The 23,725-nt window shown below is 43.8% G+C and overlaps 1 long non-coding RNA gene across 20 annotated transcripts in view; it reads left to right on the forward strand.

The window, feature by feature from the left end:
* LOC307181240 overlaps positions 1 to 23,725 on the forward strand; it is a 1,005,010-nt gene that overhangs the window by 606,760 nt on the left and 374,525 nt on the right. Inside the window, exon 1 of one of the 20 annotated variants that reach the window (XR_013826215.1) lies at positions 11,133 to 11,156. The exons of 18 other annotated variants lie outside the window; for them this stretch is intronic. This is a non-coding gene — a long non-coding RNA (uncharacterized lncRNA). Of the gene's footprint in view, positions 1 to 11,132; positions 11,157 to 18,967; positions 19,057 to 23,725 lie in introns of those variants that run through there. One more of the 20 variants, XR_013826216.1, reaches the window with a different exon arrangement.

Consider the following 23,725-nt stretch of genomic DNA (forward strand, 5'->3'; position numbering starts at 1 on the left):
TGTGACTTATTTCAGTTAGAATCATCATACCTGAATCCACTCATTGTGCTGCTAAGGGCCTGATGACACAGATTTCATTGTTGAGTGATATTGCTTTGTAAGTAAATACCACAACTTCTTTATCCATTTTTCACTTTCTGCGATGTTGAACTTGTACTGTAAACGAGGTTCTTGTAAACAGAGCCATTCGAAACTTTGGGGTGGCTGTGTCTTTTTGAATTTAAATTCCCTAAGCTATAGGACCATAAGTGGAAGTGCCCTAGGCTCTGTTGCTTTGTTTTTTAGATGTTTCAGGAAACACCATACACTTCTCCCGAGTGTTTGTTGGCAATTTACATCCCGCCCTTCAGCATAACAAGGCTCCCAGTTCTCCATGGCCTGTCCTGCCTTTCTGGATTTTACACTTTTTTCAGATGGCCCTTTTGACCGGGGGGAAGTGAGACTTCATTGTAGTGCAGATTTCCATTGCAAGCTTGCTTGGTTGGCCAAAAAGTGCGTATGCGTTTTTTCCTGAATATATTCAGGAAAAAAGACATACGCCCTTTTTGGCCAAGTGCATCATTGTGGACGTTCTGCCTCTTTTCCTATGCTTTCAATGCAATTCCAGTCTACCTCCTGAAATCGGTTTCCTGCAATTCTGCCCCGCTTTCAAGTCCTCTTGGCAGCCTTACTTCAGTCTATTTTTGGACGATAGCTCTCATTTATAACTCTGCAGGTTTGTGAATTACAGTGCCCCTGAGCTCCTTTCTTCAACTTGCTTTCTTGTGACCTGGCCGCAACACCGCAGGATGGCTTCAGGCCCTAATCTGGTTCCGGAACGGCACGCTGAGCATTTGGTTATTTCCTCTTCCTGGTGGGAAATGAGAGTTAAATTTGCCCGTCCAGACACCTCCAGCTAGCCTCTTATTGGTTCTCGCTATTCCTGTTCATCTTCCACAGAAATTGCAAACTGAGCCAAACAGGAGGTTAAAGGCGCTGACTCTCCAAGTGGGGAGAGTGTTAGTAAAGCGTCTGGAATGTTGCACCCGAGTACCAGGGGAGGAAAACTGAGACATATTTGAACACGTCTCCCGTTCACATGGTTGATCATACTCTGGGTTCCACATGCATGTTTTAGCTGAAGGAAGAATACCTTAAACCTGGAGAGTTGAGACCCGTGTAATGGGTACCATGCAATATGACTTCAAAGGGTCTTCATTTGCTCACCGAACCTCTCCAATCCTATCACTGCTGCGTTTATGCCCCTGTACACACGCTTGATTCTCTTTTGGAGACATAGCAATCCATAGGTTTTAAGATAATTACTAGTCAGGTACATTCTTAGGCGTTTAATATGCGGTGTTGAGTCCATTTCGTTGAGCAAGGAGTAGCTTTTGTCTATTCCATATTTGGCTTAAGGAACTTTATCTGTGCTCATTTCAATCTCTGGTTTTATGCAGCACTCCAACTCACCTTTCCCCTTAAGCAAGCATAAGTTGGTTTTCTAAATTTGAGACCCTTTTCTGTTTTGGAATGCAGTTCCTGTGTAGCCAAGTTTACATTCCGTGTATTAGTGATATCTTATGATGTTTCTTTTTCTGTGTGACTTATTTCAGTTAGAATCATCGTACCTGAATCCACTCATTATGCTGCTACGGGCCTGATGACATAGATTTCATTGCTGAGTGATACTGCATTGTACGTAAGTACCACAAGTTCTTTATCCATTTTTCACTTTCTGTGATATTGAACTTGTACGGTAAACGAGGTTCTTGTAAACGGAGGCGTCCCAAACTTTGGGGTGGCTGTGTCTTTTTGATTTTAATTTCCCTAAGCTATAGGACCATAAGTGGAAGTGCCCTAGGCTCTGTTGCTTTGTTTTTTAGATGTTTCAGGAAACACCATACACTTCTCCTGAGTGTCTGTTGGCAATTTACATCCCGCCCATCAGCATAACAAGGCTCCCAGTTCTCAATGGCCTGTTGCCTTTCTGGATTTTACACTTTTTTCAGATGGCCCTTTTGACCAGGGGGAAGTGAGACTTCATTGCAGTGCAGATTTCCTTTGCAAGACTGCTTGGTTGGCCAAAAAGGGCGTATGCGTTTTTTCCTGAATATATTCAGGAAAAAACGCATACGCCCTTTTTGGCCAAGTGCATCATTGTGGACGTTCTGCCTCTTTTCCTATGCTTTCAATGCAATTCCAGTGTACCTCCTGAAATCGGTTTCCTGCAATTCTGCCCCGCTTTCAAGTCCTCTTGGCAGCCTTACTTCAGTCTATTTTTGGACGATAGCTCTCATTTATAACTCTGCAGGTTTGTGAATTACAGTGCCCCTGAGCTCCTTTCTTCAACTCGCTTTCTTGTGACCTGGCCGCAACACCGCAGCATGGCTTCAAGCCCTAATCTGGTTCCGGCACGGCACGCTGAGCCTTTGGTTATTTCCTCTTCCTGGTGGGAAATGAGAGTTAAATTTGCCCGTCCAGACACCTCCAGCTAGTCTCTCATTGGTTCTCCCTATTCCTGTTCATCTTCCGCAGAAATTGCAAACTGGGCCAAACAGGAGGTTAAAGGCGCTGACTCTCCAAGTCGGGAGAGTGTTAGTAAAGCGTCTGGAATGTTGCACCCGAGTACCAGGGGAGGAAAACTGAGACATATTTGAATACGTCTCCCGTTCACATGGTTGATCATACTCTGGGTTCCACATGCATGTTTTAGCTGAAGGAAGAATACCTTAATCCTGGAGAGTTGAGACCCGTGTAATGGGTACCATGCAATATGACTTCAAAGGGTCTTCATATGCTCACCGAACCTCTCCAATCCTATCACTGCTGCGTTTATGCCCCTGTACACATGCTTGATTCTCTTTCGGAGACATAGCAATCCATAGGTTTTAAGATACTTACTAGTCAGGTACATTCTTAGGCGTTTAATATGCGGTGTTGAGTCCATTTCGTTGAGCAAGGAGTAGCTCTTGTCTATTCCATATTTGGCTTAAGGAACTTTATCTGTGCTCATTTCAATCTCTGGTTTTATGCAGCACCCCAACTCACCTTTCCCCTTAAGCAAGCATAAGTTGGTTTTCTAAATTTGAGACCCTGTTCTGTTCTGTAATTCAGTTCCTGTGTAGCCAAGTTTACATTCCGTGTATTACTGATATCTTATGATGTTTCTGTTTCTGTGTGACTTATTTCAGTTAGAATCATCATACCTGAATCCACTCATTGTGCTGCTAAGGGCCTGATGACACAGATTTCATTGCTGAGTGATATTGCTTTGTAAGTAAATACCACAACTTCTTTATCCATTTTTCACTTTCTGCGATGTTGAGCTTGTACTGTAAACGAGGTTCTTGTAAACAGAGCCGATCCAAACTTTGGGGTGGCTGTGTCTTTTTGATTTTAATTTCCCTAAGCTATAGGACCATAAGTGGAAGTGCCCTAGGTTTTGTTGCTTTGTTTTTTAGATGTTTCAGGAAACACCATACACTTCTCCTGAGTGGTTGTTGGCAATTTACATCCCGCCCATCAGCATAACAAGGCTCCCAGTTCTCCATGGCCTGTCCTGCCTTTCTGGATTTTACACTTTTTTCAGATGGCCCTTTTGACCGGGGGGAAGTGAGACTTCATTGTAGTGCAGATTTCCTTTGCAAGCTTGCTTGGTTGGCCAAAAAGGGCGTATGCGTTTTTTCCTGAATATATTCAGGAAAAAACGCATACGCCCTTTTTGGCCAAGTGCATCATTGTGTACGTTCTGCCTCTTTTCCTATGCTTTCAATGCAATTCCAGTCTACCTCCTGGAATCGGTTTCCTGCAATTCTGCTCCGCTTTCAAGTCCTCTTGGCAGCCTTACTTCAGTATATTTTTGGATGATAGCTGTCATTTATAACTCTGCAGGGTTGTGAATTACAGTGCCCCTGAGCTCCTTTCTTCAACTCGCTTTTGTTTGAGCTGGCCGCAACACCACAGGATGGCTTCAGGCCCTAATCTGGTTCCGGCACGGCACGCTGAGCCTTTGGTTATTTCCTCTTCCTGGTGGGAAATGAGAGTTAAATTTGCCCAACCAGACACCTCCAGCTATTCTTTCATTGGTTCTCACTATTCCTGTTCATCTTCCACAGAAATTGCAAACTGGGCCAAACAGGAGGTTAAAGGGACTGACTCTCCAAGTCGGGAGAGTGTTAGTAAAGCGTGTGGAATGTTGCACCCGAGTACCAGGGTACGAAAACTGAGACATATTTGAACACGTCTCCCGATCACATGGTTGATCATACTCTAGGTTCCACATGCATGTTTTAGCTGAAGGAAGAATACCTTAAACCTGGGTAGTTGAAACCCGTGGAATGGGTACCATGCAATATGACTTCCAAGGGTCTTCATTTGCTCACGAACCTCTCCAATCCTATCACTGCTGCGTTTATGCCCCTGTACACATGCTTGATTCTCTTTCGGAGACATAGCAATCCATAAGTTTTAAGATACTTACTAGTCAGGTACATTCTTAGGCGTTTAATATGGGGTGTTGAGTCCATTTCGTTGAGCAAGGAGTAGCTCTTGTCTATTCCATATTTGGCTTAAGGAACTTTATCTGTGCTCATTTCAATCTCTGGTTTTATGCAGCACCCCAACTCACCTTTCCCCTTAAGCAAGCATAAGTTAGTTTTCTAAATTTGAGACCCTGTGCTGTTCTGTAATTCAGTTCCTGTGTAGCCAAGTTTACATTCTGTGTATTAGTGATATCTTATGATGTTTCTTTTTCTGTGTGACTTATTACAGTTAGAATCATCGTACCTGAATCCACTCATTATGCTGCTACGGGCCTGATGACATAGATTTCATTGCTGAGTGATACTGCATTGTACGTAAGTACCACAAGTTCTTTATCCATTTTTCACTTTCTGTGATATTGAACTTGTACGGTAAACGAGGTTCTTGTAAACGGAGGCGTCCCAAACTTTGGGGTGGCTGTGTCTTTTTGATTTTAATTTCCCTAAGCTATAGGACCATAAGTGGAAGTGCCCTAGGTTCCGTTGCTTTGTTTTTTAGATGTTTCAGGAAACACCGTACACTTCTCCCGAGTGGTTGTTGGCAATTTACATCCCGCCCATCAGCATAACAAGGCTCCCAGTTCTCCATGGCCTGTCCTGCGTTTCTGGATTTTACACTTTTTTCAGATGGCCGTTTTGACCGGGGGGAAGTGAGACATCATTGTAGTGCAGATTTCCTTTGCAAGTTTGCTTGGTTGGCCAAAAAGGGCGTATGCGTTTTTTCCTGAATATATTCAGGAAAAAACGCATACGCCCTTTTTGGCCAAGTGCATCATTGTGGACGTTCTGCCTCTTTTCCTATGCTTTCAATGCAATTCCAGTGTACCTCCTGAAATCGGTTTCCTGCAATTCTGCCCCGCTTTCAAGTCCTCTTGGCAGCCTTACTTCAGTCTATTTTTGGACGATAGCTGTCATTTATAACTCTGCAGGTTTGTGAATTACAGTGCCCCTGAGCTCGTTTCTTCAACTCGCTTTCTTGTGACCTGGCCGCAACACCGCAGGATGTCTTCAGGCCCTAATCTGGTTCCGGCACGGCACGCTGAGCCTTTGGTTAATTCCTCTTCCTGGTGGGAAATGAGAGTTAAATTTGCCCATCCAGACACCTCCAGCTAGTCTCTCATTGGTTCTCGCTATTCCTGTTCATCTTCCACAGAAATTGCAAACTAGGCCAAACAGGAGGTTAAAGGGACTGACTCTCCAAGTGGGGAGAGTGTTAGTAAAGCGTCTGGAATGTTGCACCAGAGTACCAGGGTACGAAAACTGAGACATATTTGAACACGTCTCCCGATCACATGGTTGATCATACTCTAGGTTCCACATGCATGTTTTAGCTGAAGGAAGAATACCTTAAACCTGGGTAGTTGAAACCCGTGGAATGGGTACCATGCAATATGACTTCAAAGGGTCTTCATTTGCTCACGAACCTCTCCAATCCTATCACTGCTGCGTTTATGCCCCTGTACACATGCTTGATTCTCTTTCGGAGACATAGCAATCCATAGGTTTTAAGATACTTACTAGTCAGGTACATTCTTAGGCGTTTAATATGCGGTGTTGAGTCCATTTCGTTGAGCAAGGAGTAGCTCTTGTCTATTCCATATTTGGCTTAAGGAACTTTATCTGTGCTCATTTCAATCTCTGGTTTTATGCAGCACCCCAACTCACCTTTCCCCTTAAGCAAGCATAAGTTGGTTTTCTAAATTTGAGACCCTGTTCTGTTCTGTAATTCAGTTCCTGTGTAGCCACGTTTACATTCCGTGTATTACTGATATCTTATGATGTTTCTTTTTCTGTGTGACTTATTTCAGTTAGAATCATCATACCTGAATCCACTCATTGTGCTGCTAAGTGCCTGATGACATAGATTTCATTGCTGAGTGATATTGCTTTGTAAGTAAATACCACAACTTCTTTATCCATTTTTCACTTTCTGCGATGCTGAACTTGTACTGTAAACGAAGTTCTTGTAAACAGAGGCATCCCAAACTTTGGGGTGGCTGTGTCTTTTTGATTTTAATTTCCCTAAGCTATAGGACCATAAGTGGCAGTGCCCTAGGCTCTGTTGCTTTGTTTTTTAGATGTTTCAGGAAACACCATACACTTCTCCTGAGTGTCTGTTGGTAATTTACATCCCGCCCATCAGCATAACAAGGCTCCCAGTTCTCCATGGCCTGTCCTGCCTTTCTGGATTTTACACTTTTTTCAGATGGCCCTTTTGACCGGGGGGAAGTGAGACTTCATTGTAGTGCAGATTTCCTTTGCAAGCTTGCTTGGTTGGCCAAAAAGGGCGTATGCGTTTTTTCCTGAATATATTCAGGAAAAAACGGATACGCCCTTTTTGGCCAAGTGCATCATTGTGGACGTTCTGCCTCTTTTCCTATGCTTTCAATGCAATTCCAGTCTACCTCCTGAAATCGGTTTCCTGCAATTCTGCCCCGCTTTCAAGTCCTCTTGGCAGCCTTACTTCAGTCTATTTTTGGACGATAGCTGTCATTTATAACTCTGCAGGTTTGTGAATTACAATGCCCCTGAGCTCCTTTCTTCAACTCGCTTTCTTGTGAGCTGGCCGCAACACCGCAGGATGGCTTCAGGCCCTAATCTGTTTCCGGCCCGGCACGCTGAGCCTTTGGTTAATTCCTCTTCCTGGTGGGAAATGAGAGTTAAATTTGCCCATCCAGACACCTCCAGCTAGTCTCTCATTGGTTCTCGCTATTCCTGTTCATCTTCCACAGAAATTGCAAACTGGGCCAAACAGGAGGTTAAAGGGACTGACTCTCCAAGTCGGGAGAGTGTTAGTAAAGCATCTGGAATGTTGCACCCGAGTACCAGGGTACGAAAACTGAGACATATTTGAACACGTCTCCCGATCACATGGTTGATCATACTCTGGGTTCCACATGCATGTTTTAGCTGAAGGAAGAATACCTAAAACCTGGGTAGTTGAAACCCGTGGAATGGGTCCCATGCAATATGACTTCAAAGGGTCTTCATTTGCTCACCGAACCTCTCCAATCCTATCACTGCTGCGTTTATGCCCCTGTACACATGCTTGATTCTCTTTCGGAGACATAGCAATCCATAGGTTTTAAGATACTTACTAGTCAGGTACATTCTTAGGCGTTTAATATGCGGTGTTGAGTCCATTTCGTTGAGCAAGGAGTAGCTCTTGTCTATTCCATATTTGGCTTAAGGAACTTTATCTGTGCTCATTTCAATCTCTGGTTTTATGCAGCACCCCAACTCACCTTTCCCCTTAAGCAAGCATAAGTTGGTTTTCTAAATTTGAGACCCTGTTCTGTTCTGTAATTCAGTTCCTGTGTAGCCAAGTTTACATTCCGTGTATTACTGATATCTTATGATGTTTCTTTTTCTGTGTGACTTATTTCAGTTAGAATCATCATACCTGAATCCACTCATTGTGCTGCTAAGGGCCTGATGACACAGATTTCATTGCTGAGTGATATTGCTTTGTAAGTAAATACCACAACTTCTTTATCCATTTTTCACTTTCTGCGATGTTGAACTTGTACTGTAAACGAGGTTCTTGTAAACAGAGCCGTTCCAAACTTTGGGGTGGCTGTGTCTTTTTGATTTTAATTTCCCTAAGCTATAGGACCATAAGTGGAAGTGCCCGAGGTTCTGTTGCTTTGTTTTTTAGATGTTTCAGGAAACACCATACACTTCTCCCGAGTGTCTGTTGGCAATTTACATCCCGCCCATCAGCATAACAAGGCTCCCAGTTCTCCATCGCCTGTCCTGCCTTTCTGGATTTTACACTTTTTTCAGATGGCCCTTTTGACCGCGGGGAAGTGAGACTTCATTGTAGTGCAGATTTCCTTTGCAAGCTTGCTTGGTTGGCCAAAAAGGGCGTATGCGTTTTTTCCTGAATATATTCAGGAAAAAACGCATACGCCCTTTTTGGCCAAGTGCATCATTGTGGACGTTCTGCCTCTTTTCCTATGCTTTCAATGCAATTCCAGTCTACCTCCTGAAATCGGTTTCCTGCAATTCTGCCCCGCTTTCAAGTCCTCTTGGCAGCCTAACTTCAGTCTATTTTTGGACGATAGCTGTCATTTATAACTCTGCAGGTTTGTGAATTACAGTGCCCCTGAGCTCCTTTCTTCAACTCGCTTTCTTGTGACCTGGCCGCAACACCGCAGGTTGGCTTCAGGCCCTAATCTGGTTCCGGCACGGCACGCTGAGCCTTTGGTTAATTCCTCTTCCTGGTGGGAAATGAGAGTTAAATTTGCCCGTCCAGACACCTCCAGCTAGCCTCTCATTGGTTCTCGCTATTCCTGTTCATCTTCCGCAGAAATTGCAAACTGGGCCAAACAGGAGGTTAAAGGGACTGACTCTCCAAGTCGGGAGAGTGTTAGTAAAGCGTCTGGAATGTTGCACCCGAGTACCAGGGGAGGAAAACTGAGACATATTTGAACACGTCTCCCGTTCACATGGTGGATCATACTCTGGGTTCCACATGCATGTTTTAGCTGAAGAAAGAATACCTTAAACCTGGAGAGTTGAGACCCGTGGAATGGGTACCATGCAATATGACTTCAAAGGGTCTTCATTTGCTCACCGAACCTCTCCAATCCTATCACTGCTGCGTTTATGCCCCTGTACACACGCTTGATTCTCTTTTGGAGACATAGCAATCCATAGGTTTTTAGATACTTACTAGTCAGGTACATTCTTAGGTGTTTAATATGGGGTTTTGAGTCCATTTCGTTGAGCAAGGAGTAGCTCTTGTCTATTCCATATTTGGCTTAAGGAACTTTATCTGTGCTCATTTCAATCTCTGGTTTTATGCAGCACCCCAACTCACCTTTCCCCTTAAGCAAGCATAAGTTGGTTTTCTAAATTTGAGACCCTGTTCTGTTTTGGAATGCAGTTCCTGTGTAGCCAAGTTTACATTCCGTGTATTAGAGATATCTTATGATGTTTCTTTTTCTGTGTGACTTACTTCAGTTAGAATCATCATACCTGAATCCACTCATTGTGCTGCTAAGGGCCTGATGACACAGATTTCATTGCTGAGTGATATTGCTTTGTAAGTAAATACCACAACTTCTTTATCCATTTTTCACTTTCTGCGATGTTGAACTTGTACTGTAAACGAGGTTCTTGTAAACAGAGCCGTTCCAAACTTTGGGGTGGCTGTTTCTTTTTCATTTTAATTTCCGTAATCTATAGGACCATAAGTGGAAGTGCCCTAGGTTCTGTTGCTGTGTTTTTTAGTTGTTTCAGGAAACACCATACACTTCTCCCAAGTGGTTCTTGGCAATTTACATCCCGCCCATCAGCATAACAAGGCTCCCAGTTCTCCATGGCCTGTCCTGCCTTTCTGGATTTTACACTTTTTTCAGATGGCCCTTTTGACCGGGGGGAAGTGAGACTTCATTGTAGTGCAGATTTCCTTTGCAAGCTTGCTTGGTTGGCCAAAAAGGGCGTATGCGTTTTTTCCTGAATATATTCAGGAAAAAACGCATACGCCCTTTTTGGCCAAGTGCATCATTGTGGACGTTCTGCCTCTTTTCCTATGCTTTCAATGCAATTCCAGTCTACCTCCTGAAATCGGTTTCCTGCAATTCTGCCCCGCTTTCAAGTCCTCTTGGCAGCCTTACTTCAGTCTATTTTTGGACGATAGCTGTCATTTATAACTCTGCAGGTTTGTGAATTACAGTGCCCCTGAGCTCCTTTCTTCAACTCGCTTTCTTGTGACCTGGCCGCAACACCGCAGGATGTCTTCAGGCCCTAATCTGGTTCCGGCACGGCACGCTGAGCCTTTGGTTAATTCCTCTTCCTGGTGGGAAATGAGAGTTAAATTTGCCCATCCAGACACCTCCAGCTAGTCTCTCATTGGTTCTCGCTATTCCTGTTCATCTTCCACAGAAATTGCAAACTGGGCCAAACAGGAGGTTAAAGGGACTGACTCTCCAAGTGGGGAGAGTGTTAGTAAAGCGTCTGGAATGTTGCACCAGAGTACCAGGGTACGAAAACTGAGACATATTTGAACACGTCTCCCGATCACATGGTTGATCATACTCTAGGTTCCACATGCATGTTTTAGCTGAAGGAAGAATACCTAAAACCTGGGTAGTTGAAACCCGTGGAATGGGTACCATGCAATATGACTTCAAAGGGTCTTCATTTGCTCACGAACCTCTCCAATCCTATCACTGCTGCGTTTATGCCCCTGTACACATGCTTGATTCTCTTTCGGAGACATAGCAATCCATAGGTTTTAAGATACTTACTAGTCAGGTACATTCTTAGGCGTTTAATATGCGGTGTTGAGTCCATTTCGTTGAGCAAGGAGTAGCTCTTGTCTATTCCATATTTGGCTTAAGGAACTTTATCTGTGCTCATTTCAATCTCTGGTTTTATGCAGCACCCCAACTCACCTTTCCTCTTAAGCAAGCATAAGTTGGTTTTCTAAATTTGAGACCCTGTTCTGTTCTGTAATTCAGTTCCTGTGTAGCCAAGTTTACATTCCGTGTATTACTGATATCTTATGATGTTTCTTTTTCTGTGTGACTTATTTCAGTTAGAATCATCATACCTGAATCCACTCATTGTGCTGCTAAGGGCCTGATGACATAGATTTCATTGCTGAGTGATATTGCTATGTAAGTAAATACCACAACTTCTTTATCCATTTTTCACTTTCTGCGATGCTGAACTTGTACTGTAAACGAAGTTCTTGTAAACAGAGACATCCCAAACTTTGGGGTGGCTGTGTCTTTTTGATTTTAATTTCCCTAAGCTATAGGACCATAAGTGGAAGTGCCCTAGGCTCTGTTGCTTTGTTTTTTAGATGTTTCAGGAAACACCATACACTTCTCCTGAGTGTCTGTTGGTAATTTACATCCCGCCCATCAGCATAACAAGGCTCCCAGTTCTCCATGGCCTGTCTTGCCTTTCTGGATTTTACACTTTTTTCAGATGGCCCTTTTGACCGGGGGGAAGTGAGACTTCATTGTAGTGCAGATTTCCTTTGCAAGCTTGCTTGGTTGGCCAAAAAGGGCGTATGCGTTTTTTCCTGAATATATTCAGGAAAAAACGCATACGCCCTTTTTGGCCAAGTGCATCATTGTGGACGTTCTGCCTCTTTTCCTATGCTTTCAATGCAATTCCAGTCTACCTCCTGAAATCGGTTTCCTGCAATTCTGCCCCGCTTTCAAGTCCTCTTGGCAGCCTTACTTCAGTCTATTTTTGGACGATAGCTGTCATTTATAACTCTGCAGGTTTGTGAATTACAATGCCCCTGAGCTCCTTTCTTCAACTCGCTTTCTTGTGAGCTGGCCGCAACACCGCAGGATGGCTTCAGGCCCTAATCTGTTTCCGGCCCGGCACGCTGAGCCTTTGGTTAATTCCTCTTCCTGGTGGGAAATGAGAGTTAAATTTGCCCATCCAGACACCTCCAGCTAGTCTCTCATTGGTTCTCGCTATTCCTGTTCATCTTCCACAGAAATTGCAAACTGGGCCAAACAGGAGGTTAAAGGGACTGACTCTCCAAGTCGGGAGAGTGTTAGTAAAGCATCTGGAATGTTGCACCCGAGTACCAGGGTACGAAAACTGAGACATATTTGAACACGTCTCCCGATCACATGGTTGATCATACTCTGGGTTCCACATGCATGTTTTAGCTGAAGGAAGAATACCTAAAACCTGGGTAGTTGAAACCCGTGGAATGGGTCCCATGCAATATGACTTCAAAGGGTCTTCATTTGCTCACCGAACCTCTCCAATCCTATCACTGCTGCGTTTATGCCCCTGTACACATGCTTGATTCTCTTTCGGAGACATAGCAATCCATAGGTTTTAAGATACTTACTAGTCAGGTACATTCTTAGGCGTTTAATATGGGGTGTTGAGTCCATTTCGTTGAGCAAGGAGTAGCTCTTGTCTATTCCATATTTGGCTTAAGGAACTTTATCTGTGCTCATTTCAATCTCTGGTTTTATGCAGCACCCCAACTTACCTTTCCCCTTAAGCAAGCATAAGTTGGTTTTCTAAATTTGAGACCCTGTTCTGTTCTGTAATTCAGTTCCTGTGTAGCCAAGTTTACATTCCGTGTATTACTGATATCTTATGATGTTTCTTTTTCTGTGTGACTTATTTCAGTTAGAATCATCATACCTGAATCCACTCATTGTGCTGCTAAGGGCCTGATGACACAGATTTCATTGCTGAGTGATATTGCTTTGTAAGTAAATACCACAACTTCTTTATCCATTTTTCACTTTCTGCGATGTTGAACTTGTACTGTAAACGAGGTTCTTGTAAACAGAGCCGTTCCAAACTTTGGGGTGGCTGTGTCTTTTTGATTTTAATTTCCCTAAGCTATAGGACCATAAGTGGAAGTGCCCGAGGTTCTGTTGCTTTGTTTTTTAGATGTTTCAGGAAACACCATACACTTCTCCCGAGTGTCTGTTGGCAATTTACATCCCGCCCATCAGCATAACAAGGCTCCCAGTTCTCCATCGCCTGTCCTGCCTTTCCGGATTTTACACTTTTTTCAGATGGCCCTTTTGACCGCGGGGAAGTGAGACTTCATTGTAGTGCAGATTTCCTTTGCAAGCTTGCTTGGTTGGCCAAAAAGGGCGTATGCGTTTTTTCCTGAATATATTCAGGAAAAAACGCATACGCCCTTTTTGGCCAAGTGCATCATTGTGGACGTTCTGCCTCTTTTCCTATGCTTTCAATGCAATTCCAGTCTACCTCCTGAAATCGGTTTCCTGCAATTCTGCCCCGCTTTCAAGTCCTCTTGGCAGCCTAACTTCAGTCTATTTTTGGACGATAGCTGTCATTTATAACTCTGCAGGTTTGTGAATTACAGTGCCCCTGAGCTCCTTTCTTCAACTCGCTTTCTTGTGACCTGGCCGCAACACCGCAGGTTGGCTTCAGGCCCTAATCTGGTTCCGGCACGGCACGCTGAGCCTTTGGTTAATTCCTCTTCCTGGTGGGAAATGAGAGTTAAATTTGCCCGTCCAGACACCTCCAGCTAGCCTCTCATTGGTTCTCGCTATTCCTGTTCATCTTCCGCAGAAATTGCAAACTGGGCCAAACAGGAGGTTAAAGGGACTGACTCTCCAAGTCGGGAGAGTGTTAGTAAAGCGTCTGGAGTGTTGCACCCGAGTACCAGGGGAGGAAAACTGAGACATATTTGAACACGTCTCCCGTTCACATGGTGGATCATACTCTGGGTTCCACATGCATGTTTTAGCTGAAGAAAGAATACCTTAAACCTGGAGAGTTGAGACCCGTGGAATGGGTACCATGCAATATGACTTCAAAGGGTCTTCATTTGCTCACCGAACCTCTCCAATCCTATCACTGCTGCGTTTATGCCCCTGTACACACGCTTGATTCTCTTTTGGAGACATAGCAATCCATAGGTTTTAAGATACTTACTAGTCAGGTACATTCTTAGGCGTTTAATATGGGGTTTTGAGTCCATTTCGTTGAGCAAGGAGTAGCTCTTGTCTATTCCATATTTGGCTTAAGGAACTTTATCTGTGCTCATTTCAATCTCTGGTTTTATGCAGCACCCCAACTCACCTTTCCCCTTAAGCAAGCATAAGTTGGTTTTCTAAATTTGAGACCCTGTTCTGTTTTGGAATGCAGTTCCTGTGTAGCCAAGTTTACATTCCGTGTATTAGTGATATCTTATGATGTTTCTTTTTCTGTGTGACTTACTTCAGTTAGAATCATCATACCTGAATCCACTCATTGTGCTGCTAAGGGCCTGATGACACAGATTTCATTGCTGAGTGATATTGCTTTGTAAGTAAATACCACAACTTCTTTATCCATTTTTCACTTTCTGCGATGTTGAACTTGTACTGTAAACGAGGTTCTTGTAAACAGAGCCGTTCCAAACTTTGGGGTGGCTGTTTCTTTTTCATTTTAATTTCCGTAATCTATAGGACCATAAGTGGAAGTGCCCTAGGTTCTGTTGCTGTGTTTTTTAGTTGTTTCAGGAAACACCATACACTTCTCCCAAGTGGTTCTTGGCAATTTACATCCCGCCCATCAGCATAACAAGGCTCCCAGTTCTCCATGGCCTGTCCTGCCTTTCTGGATTTTACACTTTTTTCAGATGGCCCTTTTGCCCGGGGGGAAGTGAGACTTCATTGTAGTGCAGATTTCCTTTGCAAGCTTGCTTGGTTGGCCAAAAAGGGCGTATGCGTTTTTTCCTGAATATATTCAGGAAAAAACGCATACGCCCTTTTTGGCCAAGTGCATCATTGTGGACGTTCTGCCTCTTTTCCTATGCTTTCAATGCAATTCCAGTCTACCTCCTGAAATCGGTTTCCTGCAATTCTGCCCCGCTTTCAAGTCCTCTTGGCAGCCTTACTTCAGTCTATTTTTGGACGATAGCTGTCATTTATAACTCTGCAGGTTTGTGAATTACAGTGCCCCTGAGCTCGTTTCTTCAACTCGCTTTCTTGTGACCTGGCCGCAACACCGCAGGATGGCTTCAGGCCCTAATCTGGTTCCGGCACGGCACGCTGAGTCTTTGGTTATTTCCTCTTCCTGGTGGGAAATGAGAGTTAAATTTGCCCAACCAGACACCTCCAGCTATTCTTTCATTGGTTCTCGCTAATCCTGTTCATCTTCCACAGAAATTGCAAACTGGGCCAAACAGGAGGTTAAAGGGACTGACTCTCCAAGTCGGGAGAGTGTTAGTAAAGCGTCTGGAATGTTGCACCCGAGTACCAGGGGAGGAAAACTGAGACATATTTGAACACGTCTCCCGTTCACATGGTTGATCATACTCTGGGTTCCACATGCATGTTTTAGCTGAAGAAAGAATACCTTAAACCTGGAGAGTTGAGACCCGTGGAATGGGTACCATGCAATATGACTTCAAAGGGTCTTCATTTGCTCACCGAACCTCTCCAATCCTATCACTGCTGCGTTTATGCCCCTGTACACACGCTTGATTCTCTTTTGGAGACATAGCAATCCATAGGTTTTAAGATACTTACTAGTCAGGTACATTCTTAGGCGTTTAATATGGGGTTTTGAGTCCATTTCGTTGAGCAAGGAGTAGCTCTTGTCTATTCCATATTTGGCTTAAGGAACTTTATCTGTGCTCATTTCAATCTCTGGTTTTATGCAGCACCCCAACTCACCTTTACCCTTAAGCAAGCATAAGTTGGTTTTCTAAATTTGAGACCCTGTTCTGTTTTGGAATGCAGTTCCTGTGTAGCCAAGTTTACATTCCGTGTATTAGTGATATCTTATGATGTTTCTTTTTCTGTGTGACTTATTTCAGTTAGAATCATCATACCTGAATCCACTCATTGTGCTGCTAAGGGCCTGATGACACAGATTTCATTGCTGAGTGATATTGCTTTGTAAGTAAATACCACAACTTCTTTATCCATTTTTCACTTTCTGCGATGTTGAACTTGTACTGTAAACGAGGTTCTTGTAAACAGAGCCGTTCCAAACTTTGGGGTGGCTGTTTCTTTTTCATTTTAATTTCCGTAATCTATAGGACCATAAGTGGAAGTGCCCTAGGTTCTGTTGCTGTGTTTTTTAGTTGTTTCAGGAAACACCATACACTTCTCCCAAGTGGTTCTTGGCAATTTACATCCCGCCCATCAGCATAACAAGGCTCCCAGTTCTCCATGGCCTGTCCTGCCTTTCTGGATTTTACACTTTTTTCAGATGGCCCTTTTGACCGGGGGGAAGTGAGACTTCATTGTAGTGCAGATTTCCTTTGCAAGCTTGCTTGGTTGGCCAAAAAGGGCGTATGCGTTTTTTCCTGAATATATTCAGGAAAAAACGCATACGCCCTTTTTGGCCAAGTGCATCATTGTGGACGTTCTGCCTCTTTTCCTATGCTTTCAATGCAATTCCAGTCTACCTCCTGAAATCGGTTTCCTGCAATTCTGCCCCGCTTTCAAGTCCTCTTGGCAGCCTTACTTCAGTCTATTTTTGGACGATAGCTGTCATTTATAACTCTGCAGGTTTGTGAATTACAGTGCCCCTGAGCTCCTTTCTTCAACTCGCTTTCTTGTGACCTGGCCGCAACACCGCAGGATGGCTTCAGGCCCTAATCTGGTTCCGGCACGGCACGCTGAGTCTTTGGTTATTTCCTCTTCCTGGTGGGAAATGAGAGTTAAATTTGCCCAACCAGACACCTCCAGCTATTCTTTCATTGGTTCTCGCTATTCCTGTTCATCTTCCACAGAAATTGCAAACTGGGCCAAACAGGAGGTTAAAGGGACTGACTCTCCAAGTTGGGAGAGTGTTAGTAAAGCGTCTGGAATGTTGCACCCGAGTACCAGGGGAGGAAAACTGAGACATATTTGAACACGTCTCCCGTTCACATGGTTGATCATACTCTGGGTTCCACATGCATGTTTTAGCTGAAGAAAGAATACCTTAAACCTGGAGAATTGAGACCCGTGGAATGGGTACCATGCAATATGACTTCAAAGGGTCTTCATTTGCTCACCGAACCTCTCCAATCCTATCACTGCTGCGTTTATGCCCCTGTACACACGCTTGATTCTCTTTTGGAGACATAGCAATCCATAGGTTTTAAGATACTTACTAGTCAGGTACATTCTTAGGCGTTTAATATGGGGTTTTGAGTCCATTTCGTTGAGCAAGGAGTAGCTCTTGTCTATTCCATATTTGGCTTAAGGAACTTTATCTGTGCTCATTTCAATCTCTGGTTTTATGCAGCACCCCAACTCACCTTTACCCTTAAGCAAGCATAAGTTGGTTTTCTAAATTTGATACCCTGTTCTGTTTTGGAATGCAGTTCCTGTGTAGCCAAGTTTACATTCCGTGTATTAGTGATATCTTATGATGTTTCTTTTTCTGTGTGACTTATTTCAGTTAGAATCATCATACCTGAATCCACTCATTGTGCTGCTAAGGGCCTGATGACACAGATTTCATTGCTGAGTGATATTGCTTTGTAAGTAAATACCACAACTTCTTTATCCATTTTTCACTTTCTGCGATGTTGAACTTGTACTGTAAACGAGGTTCTTGTAAACAGAGCCGTTCCAAACTTTGGGGTGGCTGTGTCTTTTTGATTTTAATTTCCCTAAGCTATAGGACCATAAGTGGAAGTGCCCTAGGTTCTGTTGCTGTGTTTTTTAGTTGTTTCAGGAAACACCATACACTTCTCCCAAGTGGTTCTTGGCAATTTACATCCCGCCCATCAGCATAACAAGGCTCCCAGTTCTCCATGGCCTGTCCTGCCTTTCTGGATTTTACACTTTTTTCAGATGGCCCTTTTGACCGGGGGGAAGTGAGACTTCATTGTAGTGCAGATTTCCTTTGCAAGCTTGCTTGGTTGGCCAAAAAGGGCGTATGCGTTTTTTCCTGAATATATTCAGGAAAAAACGCATACGCCCTTTTTGGCCAAGTGCATCATTGTGGACGTTCTGCCTCTTTTCCTATGCTTTCAATGCAATTCCAGTCTACCTCCTGAAATCGGTTTCCTGCAATTCTGCCCCGCTTTCAAGTCCTCTTGGCAGCCTTACTTCAGTCTATTTTTGGACGATAGCTGTCATTTATAACTCTGCAGGTTTGTGAATTACAGTGCCCCTGAGCTCCTTTCTTCAACTCGCTTTCTTGTGACCTGGCCGCAACACCGCAGGATGGCTTCAGGCCCTAATCTGGTTCCGGCCCGGCACGCTGAGCCTTTGGTTAATTCCTCTTCCTGGTGGGAAATGAGAGTTAAATTTGCCCATCCAGACACCTCCAGCTAGTCTCTCATTGGTTCTCGCTATTCCTGTTCATCTTCCACAGAAATTGCAAACTGGGCCAAACAGGAGGTTAAAGGGACTGACTCTCCAGTTCGGGAGAGTGTTAGTAAAGCATCTGGAATGTTGCACCCGAGTACCAGGGGAGGAAAACTGAGACATATTTGAACACGTCTCCCGATCACATGGTTCATCATACTCTGGGTTCCACATGCATGTTTTAGCTGAAGGAAGAATACCTTAAACCTGGGTAGTTGAAACCCGTGGAATGGGTACAATGCAATATGACTTCAAAGGGTCTTCATTTGCTCACCGAACCTCTCCAATCCTATCACTGCTGCGTTTATGCCCCTGTACACATGCTTGATTCTCTTTCGGAGACATAGCAATCCATAGGTTTTAAGATACTTACTAGTCAGGTACATTCTTAGGCGTTTAATATGGGGTGTTGAGTCCATTTCATTGAGCAAGGAGTAGCTCTTGTCTATTCCATATTTGGCTTAAGGAAATTTATCTGTGCTCATTTCAATCTCTGGTTTTATGCAGCACCCCAACTCACCTTTCCCCTTAAGCAAGCATAAGTTGGTTTTCTAAATTTGAGACCCTGTTCTGTTCTGTAATTCAGTTCCTGTGTAGCCAAGTTTACATTCCATGTATTACTGATATCTTATGATGTTTCTTTTTCTGTGTGACTTATTTCAGTTAGAATCATCATACCTGAATCCACTCATTGTGCTGCTAAGGCCCTGATGACATAGATTTCATTGCTGAGTGATATTGCTTTGTAAGTAAATACCACAACTTCTTTATCCATTTTTCACTTTCTGCGATGTTGAACTTGTAGTGTAAACTAGGTTCTTGTAAACAGAGGCGTCCCAAACTTTGGGGTGGCTGTGTCTTTTTGATTTTAATTTCCCTATGCTATAGGACCATAAGTGGCAGTGCCCTAGGCTGTGTTGCTTTGTTTTTTAGATGTTTAAGGAAACACCATACACTTCTCCCGAGTGTCTGCTGGCAATTTACATCCCGCCCATCAGCATAACAAGGCTCCCAGTTCTCCATGGCTTGTCCTGCCTTTCTGGATTTTACCCTTTTTTCAGATGGCCCTTTTGACCAGGGGGAAGTGAGACTTCATTGTAGTGCAGATTTCCTTTGCAAGCTTGCTTGGTTGGCCAAAAAGGGCGTATGCGTTTTTTCCTGAATATATTCAGGAAAAAACGCATACGCCCTTTTTGGCCAAGTGCATCATTGTGGACGTTCTGCCTCTTTTCCTATGCTTTCAATGCAATTCCAGTCTACCTCCTGAAATCGGTTTCCTGCAATTCTGCCCCGCTTTCAAGTCCTCTCGGCAGCCTTACTTCAGTCTATTTTTGGACGATAGCTGTCATTTATAACTCTGCAGTTTTGTGAATTACAGTGCCCCTGAGCTCCTTTCTTCAACTCGCTTTCTTTTGAGCTGGCCGCAACACCGCAGGATGGCTTCAGGCCCTAATCTGGTTCCGCTATGGCACGCTGAGCCTTTGGTTATTTCCTCTTCCTGGTGGGAAATGAGAGTTAAATTTGCCCGTCCAGACACCTCCAGCTAGGCTCTCATTGGTTCTCGCTATTCCTGTTCATCTTCTGCAGAAATTGCAAACTGTGCCAAACAGGAGGTTAAAGGCGCTGACTCTCCAAGTGGGGAGAGTGTTAGTAAAGCATCTGGAATGTTGCACCCGAGTACCAGGTTACGAAAACTGAGACATATTTGAACACGTCTCCCGATCACATGGTTGATCATACTCTGGGTTTCACATGCATGTTTTAGCTGAAGGAAGAATACCTAAAACCTGGGTAGTTGAAACCCGTGGAATGGGTACCATGCAATATGACTTCAAAGGGTCTTCATTTGCTCACGAACCTCTCCAATCCTATCACTGCTGCGTTTATGCCCCTGTACACATGCTTGATTCTCTTTCGGAGACATAGCAATCCATAAGTTTTAAGATACTTACTAGTCAGGTACATTCTTAGGCGTTTAATATGCGGTGTTGAGTCCATTTCGTTGAGCAAGGAGTAGCTCTTGTCTATTCCATATTTGGCTTAAGGAACTTTATCTGTGCTCATTTCAATCTCTGGTTTTATGCAGCACCCCAACTCACCTTTCCCCTTAAGCAAGCATAAGTTGGTTTTCTAAATTTGAGACCCTGTTCTGTTTTGGAATGCAGTTCCTGTGTAGCCAAGTTTACATTCCGTGTATTACTGATATCTTATGATGTTTCTTTTTCTGTGTGACTTATTTCAGTTAGAATCATCATACCTGAATCCACTCATTGTGCTGCTAAGGGCCTGATGACATAGATTTCATTGCTGAGTGATATTGCTTTGTAAGTAAATACCACAATTTCTTTATCCATTTTTCACTTTCTGCGATGTTGAACTTGTACTGTAAACGAAGTTCTTGTAAACAGAGGCGTCCCAAACCTTGGGGTGGCTGTGTCTTTTTGATTTTAATTTCCCTAAGCTATAGGACCATAAGTGGCAGTGCCCTAGGCTCTGTTGCTTTGTTTTTTAGATGTTTCAGGAAACACCATACACTTCTCCTGAGTGTCTGTTGGTAATTTACATCCCGCCCATCAGCATAACAAGGCTCCCAGTTCTCCATGGCCTGTCCTGCCTTTCTGGATTTTACACTTTTTTCAGATGGCCCTTTTGACCGGGGGAAGTGAGACTTCATTGTAGTGCAGATTTCCTTTGCAAGCTTGCTTGGTTGGCCAAAAAGGGCGTATGCGTTTTTTCCTGAATATATTCAGGAAAAAACGCATACGCCCTTTTTGGCCAAGTGCATCATTGTGGACGTTCTGCCTCTTTTCCTATGCTTTCAATGCAATTCCCGTCTACCTCCTGAAATCGGTTTCCTGCAATTCTGCCCCGCTTTCAAGTCCTCTTGGCAGCCTTACTTCAGTCTATTTTTGGACGATAGCTCTCATTTATAACTCTGCAGGTTTGTGAATTACAGTGCCCCTGAGCTCCTTTCTTCAACTCGCTTTCTTGTGACCTGGCCGCAACACCGCAGGATGGCTTCAGGCCCTAATCTGGTTCCGGCCCGGCACGCTGAGCCTTTGGTTAATTCCTCTTCCTGGTGGGAAATGAGAGTTAAATTTGCCCATCCAGACACCTCCAGCTAGTCTCTCATTGGTTCTCGCTATTCCTGTTCATCTTCCACAGAAATTGCAAACTGGGCCAAACAGGAGGTTAAAGGGACTGACTCTCCAAGTCGGGAGAGTGTTAGTAAAGCGTCTGGAATGTTGCACCCGAGTACCAGGGTACGAAAACTGAGACATATTTGAACACGTCTCCCGATCACATGGTTGATCATACTCTGGGTTCCACATGCATGTTTTAGCTGAAGGAAGAATACCTTAAACCTGGGTAGTTGAAACCCGTGGAATGGGTACCATGCAATATGACTTCAAAGGGTCTTCATTTGCTCACCGAACCTCTCCAATCCTATCACTGCTGCGTTTATGCCCCTGTACACATGCTTGATTCTCTTTCGGAGACATAGCAATCCATAGGTTTTAAGATACTTACTAGTCAGGTACATTCTTAGGCGTTTAATATGGGGTGTTGAGTCCATTTCATTGAGCAAGGAGTAGCTCTTGTCTATTCCATATTTGGCTTAAGGAACATTATCTGTGCTCATTTCAATCTCTGGTTTTATGCAGCACCCCAACTCACCTTTCCCCTTAAGCAAGCATAAGTTGGTTTTCTAAATTTGAGACCCTGTTCTGTTCTGTAATTCAGTTCCTGTGTAGCCAAGTTTACATTCCGTGTATTACTGATATCTTATGATGTTTCTTTTTCTGTGTGACTTATTTCAGTTAGAATCATCATACCTGAATCCACTCATTGTGCTGCTAAGGGCCTGATGACACAGATTTCATTGCTGAGTGATATTGCTTTGTAAGTAAATACCACAACTTCTTTCTCCATTTTTCACTTTCTGCGATGTTGAACTTGTACTGTAAACGAGGTTCTTGTAAACAGAGCCGTCCCAAACTTTGGGGTGGCTGTGTCTTTTTGATTTTAATTTCCCTAAGCTATAGGACCATAAGTGGAAGTGCCCTAGGTTCTGTTGCTTTGTTTTTTAGATGTTTCAGGAAACACCATACACTTCTCCCGAGTGGTTGTTGGCAATTTACATCCCGCCCATCAGCATAACAAGGCTCCCAGTTCTCCATGGCCTGTCCTGCCTTTCTGGATTTTACACTTTTTTCAGATGGCCCTTTTGACCGGGGGGAAGTGAGACTTCATTGTAGTGCAGATTTCCTTTGCAAGCTTGCTTGGTTGGCCAAAAAGGGCGTATGCGTTTTTTCCTGAATATATTCAGGAAAAAACGCATACGCCCTTTTTGGCCAAGTGCATCATTGTGGACGTTCTGCCTCTTTTCCTATGCTTTCAATGCAATTCCAGTCTACCTCCTGAAATCGGTTTCCTGCAATTCTGCCCCGCTTTCAAGTCCTCTTGGCAGCCTAACTTCAGTCTATTTTTGGACGATAGCTGTCATTTATAACTCTGCAGGTTTGTGAATTACAGTGCCCCTGAGCTCCTTTCTTCGACTCGCTTTCTTTTGAGCTGGCCGCAACACCGCAGTTTGGCCTCAGGCCCTAATCTGGTTCCGGCCCGGCACACTGAGCCTTTGGTTATTTCCTCTTCCTGGTGGGAAATGAGAGTTAAATTTGCCCGTCCAGACACCTCCAGCTAGCCTCTCATTGGTTCTCGCTATTCCTGTTCATCTTCCGCAGAAATTGCAAACTGTGCCAAACAGGAGGTTAAAGGCGCTGACTCTCCAAGTGGGGAGAGTGTTAGTAAAGCGTCTGGAATGTTGCACCCGAGTACCAGGGGAGGAAAACTGAGACATATTTTAACACGTCTCCCGATCACACGGTTGATCATACTCTGGGTTCCCCATGCATGTTTTAGCTGAAGGAAGAATACCTAAAACCTGGGTAGTTGAAACCCGTGGAATGGGTACCATGCAATATGACTTCAAAGGGTCTTCATTTGCTCACCGAACCTCTCCAATCCTATCACTACTGCGTTTATGCCCCTGTACACATGCTTGATTCTCTTTCGGAGATATAGCAATCCATAGGTTTTAAGATACTTACTAGTCAGGTACATTCTTAGGCGTTTAATATGCGGTGTTGAGTCCATTTCGTTGAGCAAGGAGTAGCTCTTGTCTATTCCATATTTGGCTTAAGGAACTTTATCTGTGCTCATTTCAATCTCTGGTTTTATGCAGCACCCCAACTCACCTTTCCCCTTAAGCAAGCATAAGTTGGTTTTCTAAATTTGAGAACCTGTTCTGTTCTGTAATTCAGTTCCTGTGTAGCCAAGTTTACATTCCGTGTATTACTGATATCTTATGATGTTTCTTTTTCTGTGTGACTTATTTCAGTTAGAATCATCGTACCT

The sequence above is a fragment of the Stenella coeruleoalba genome (assembly GCF_951394435.1).
Source record: "Stenella coeruleoalba genome assembly, contig: scaffold_84, whole genome shotgun sequence".
Classification (NCBI taxonomy): Eukaryota; Metazoa; Chordata; class Mammalia; order Artiodactyla; family Delphinidae; genus Stenella; species Stenella coeruleoalba.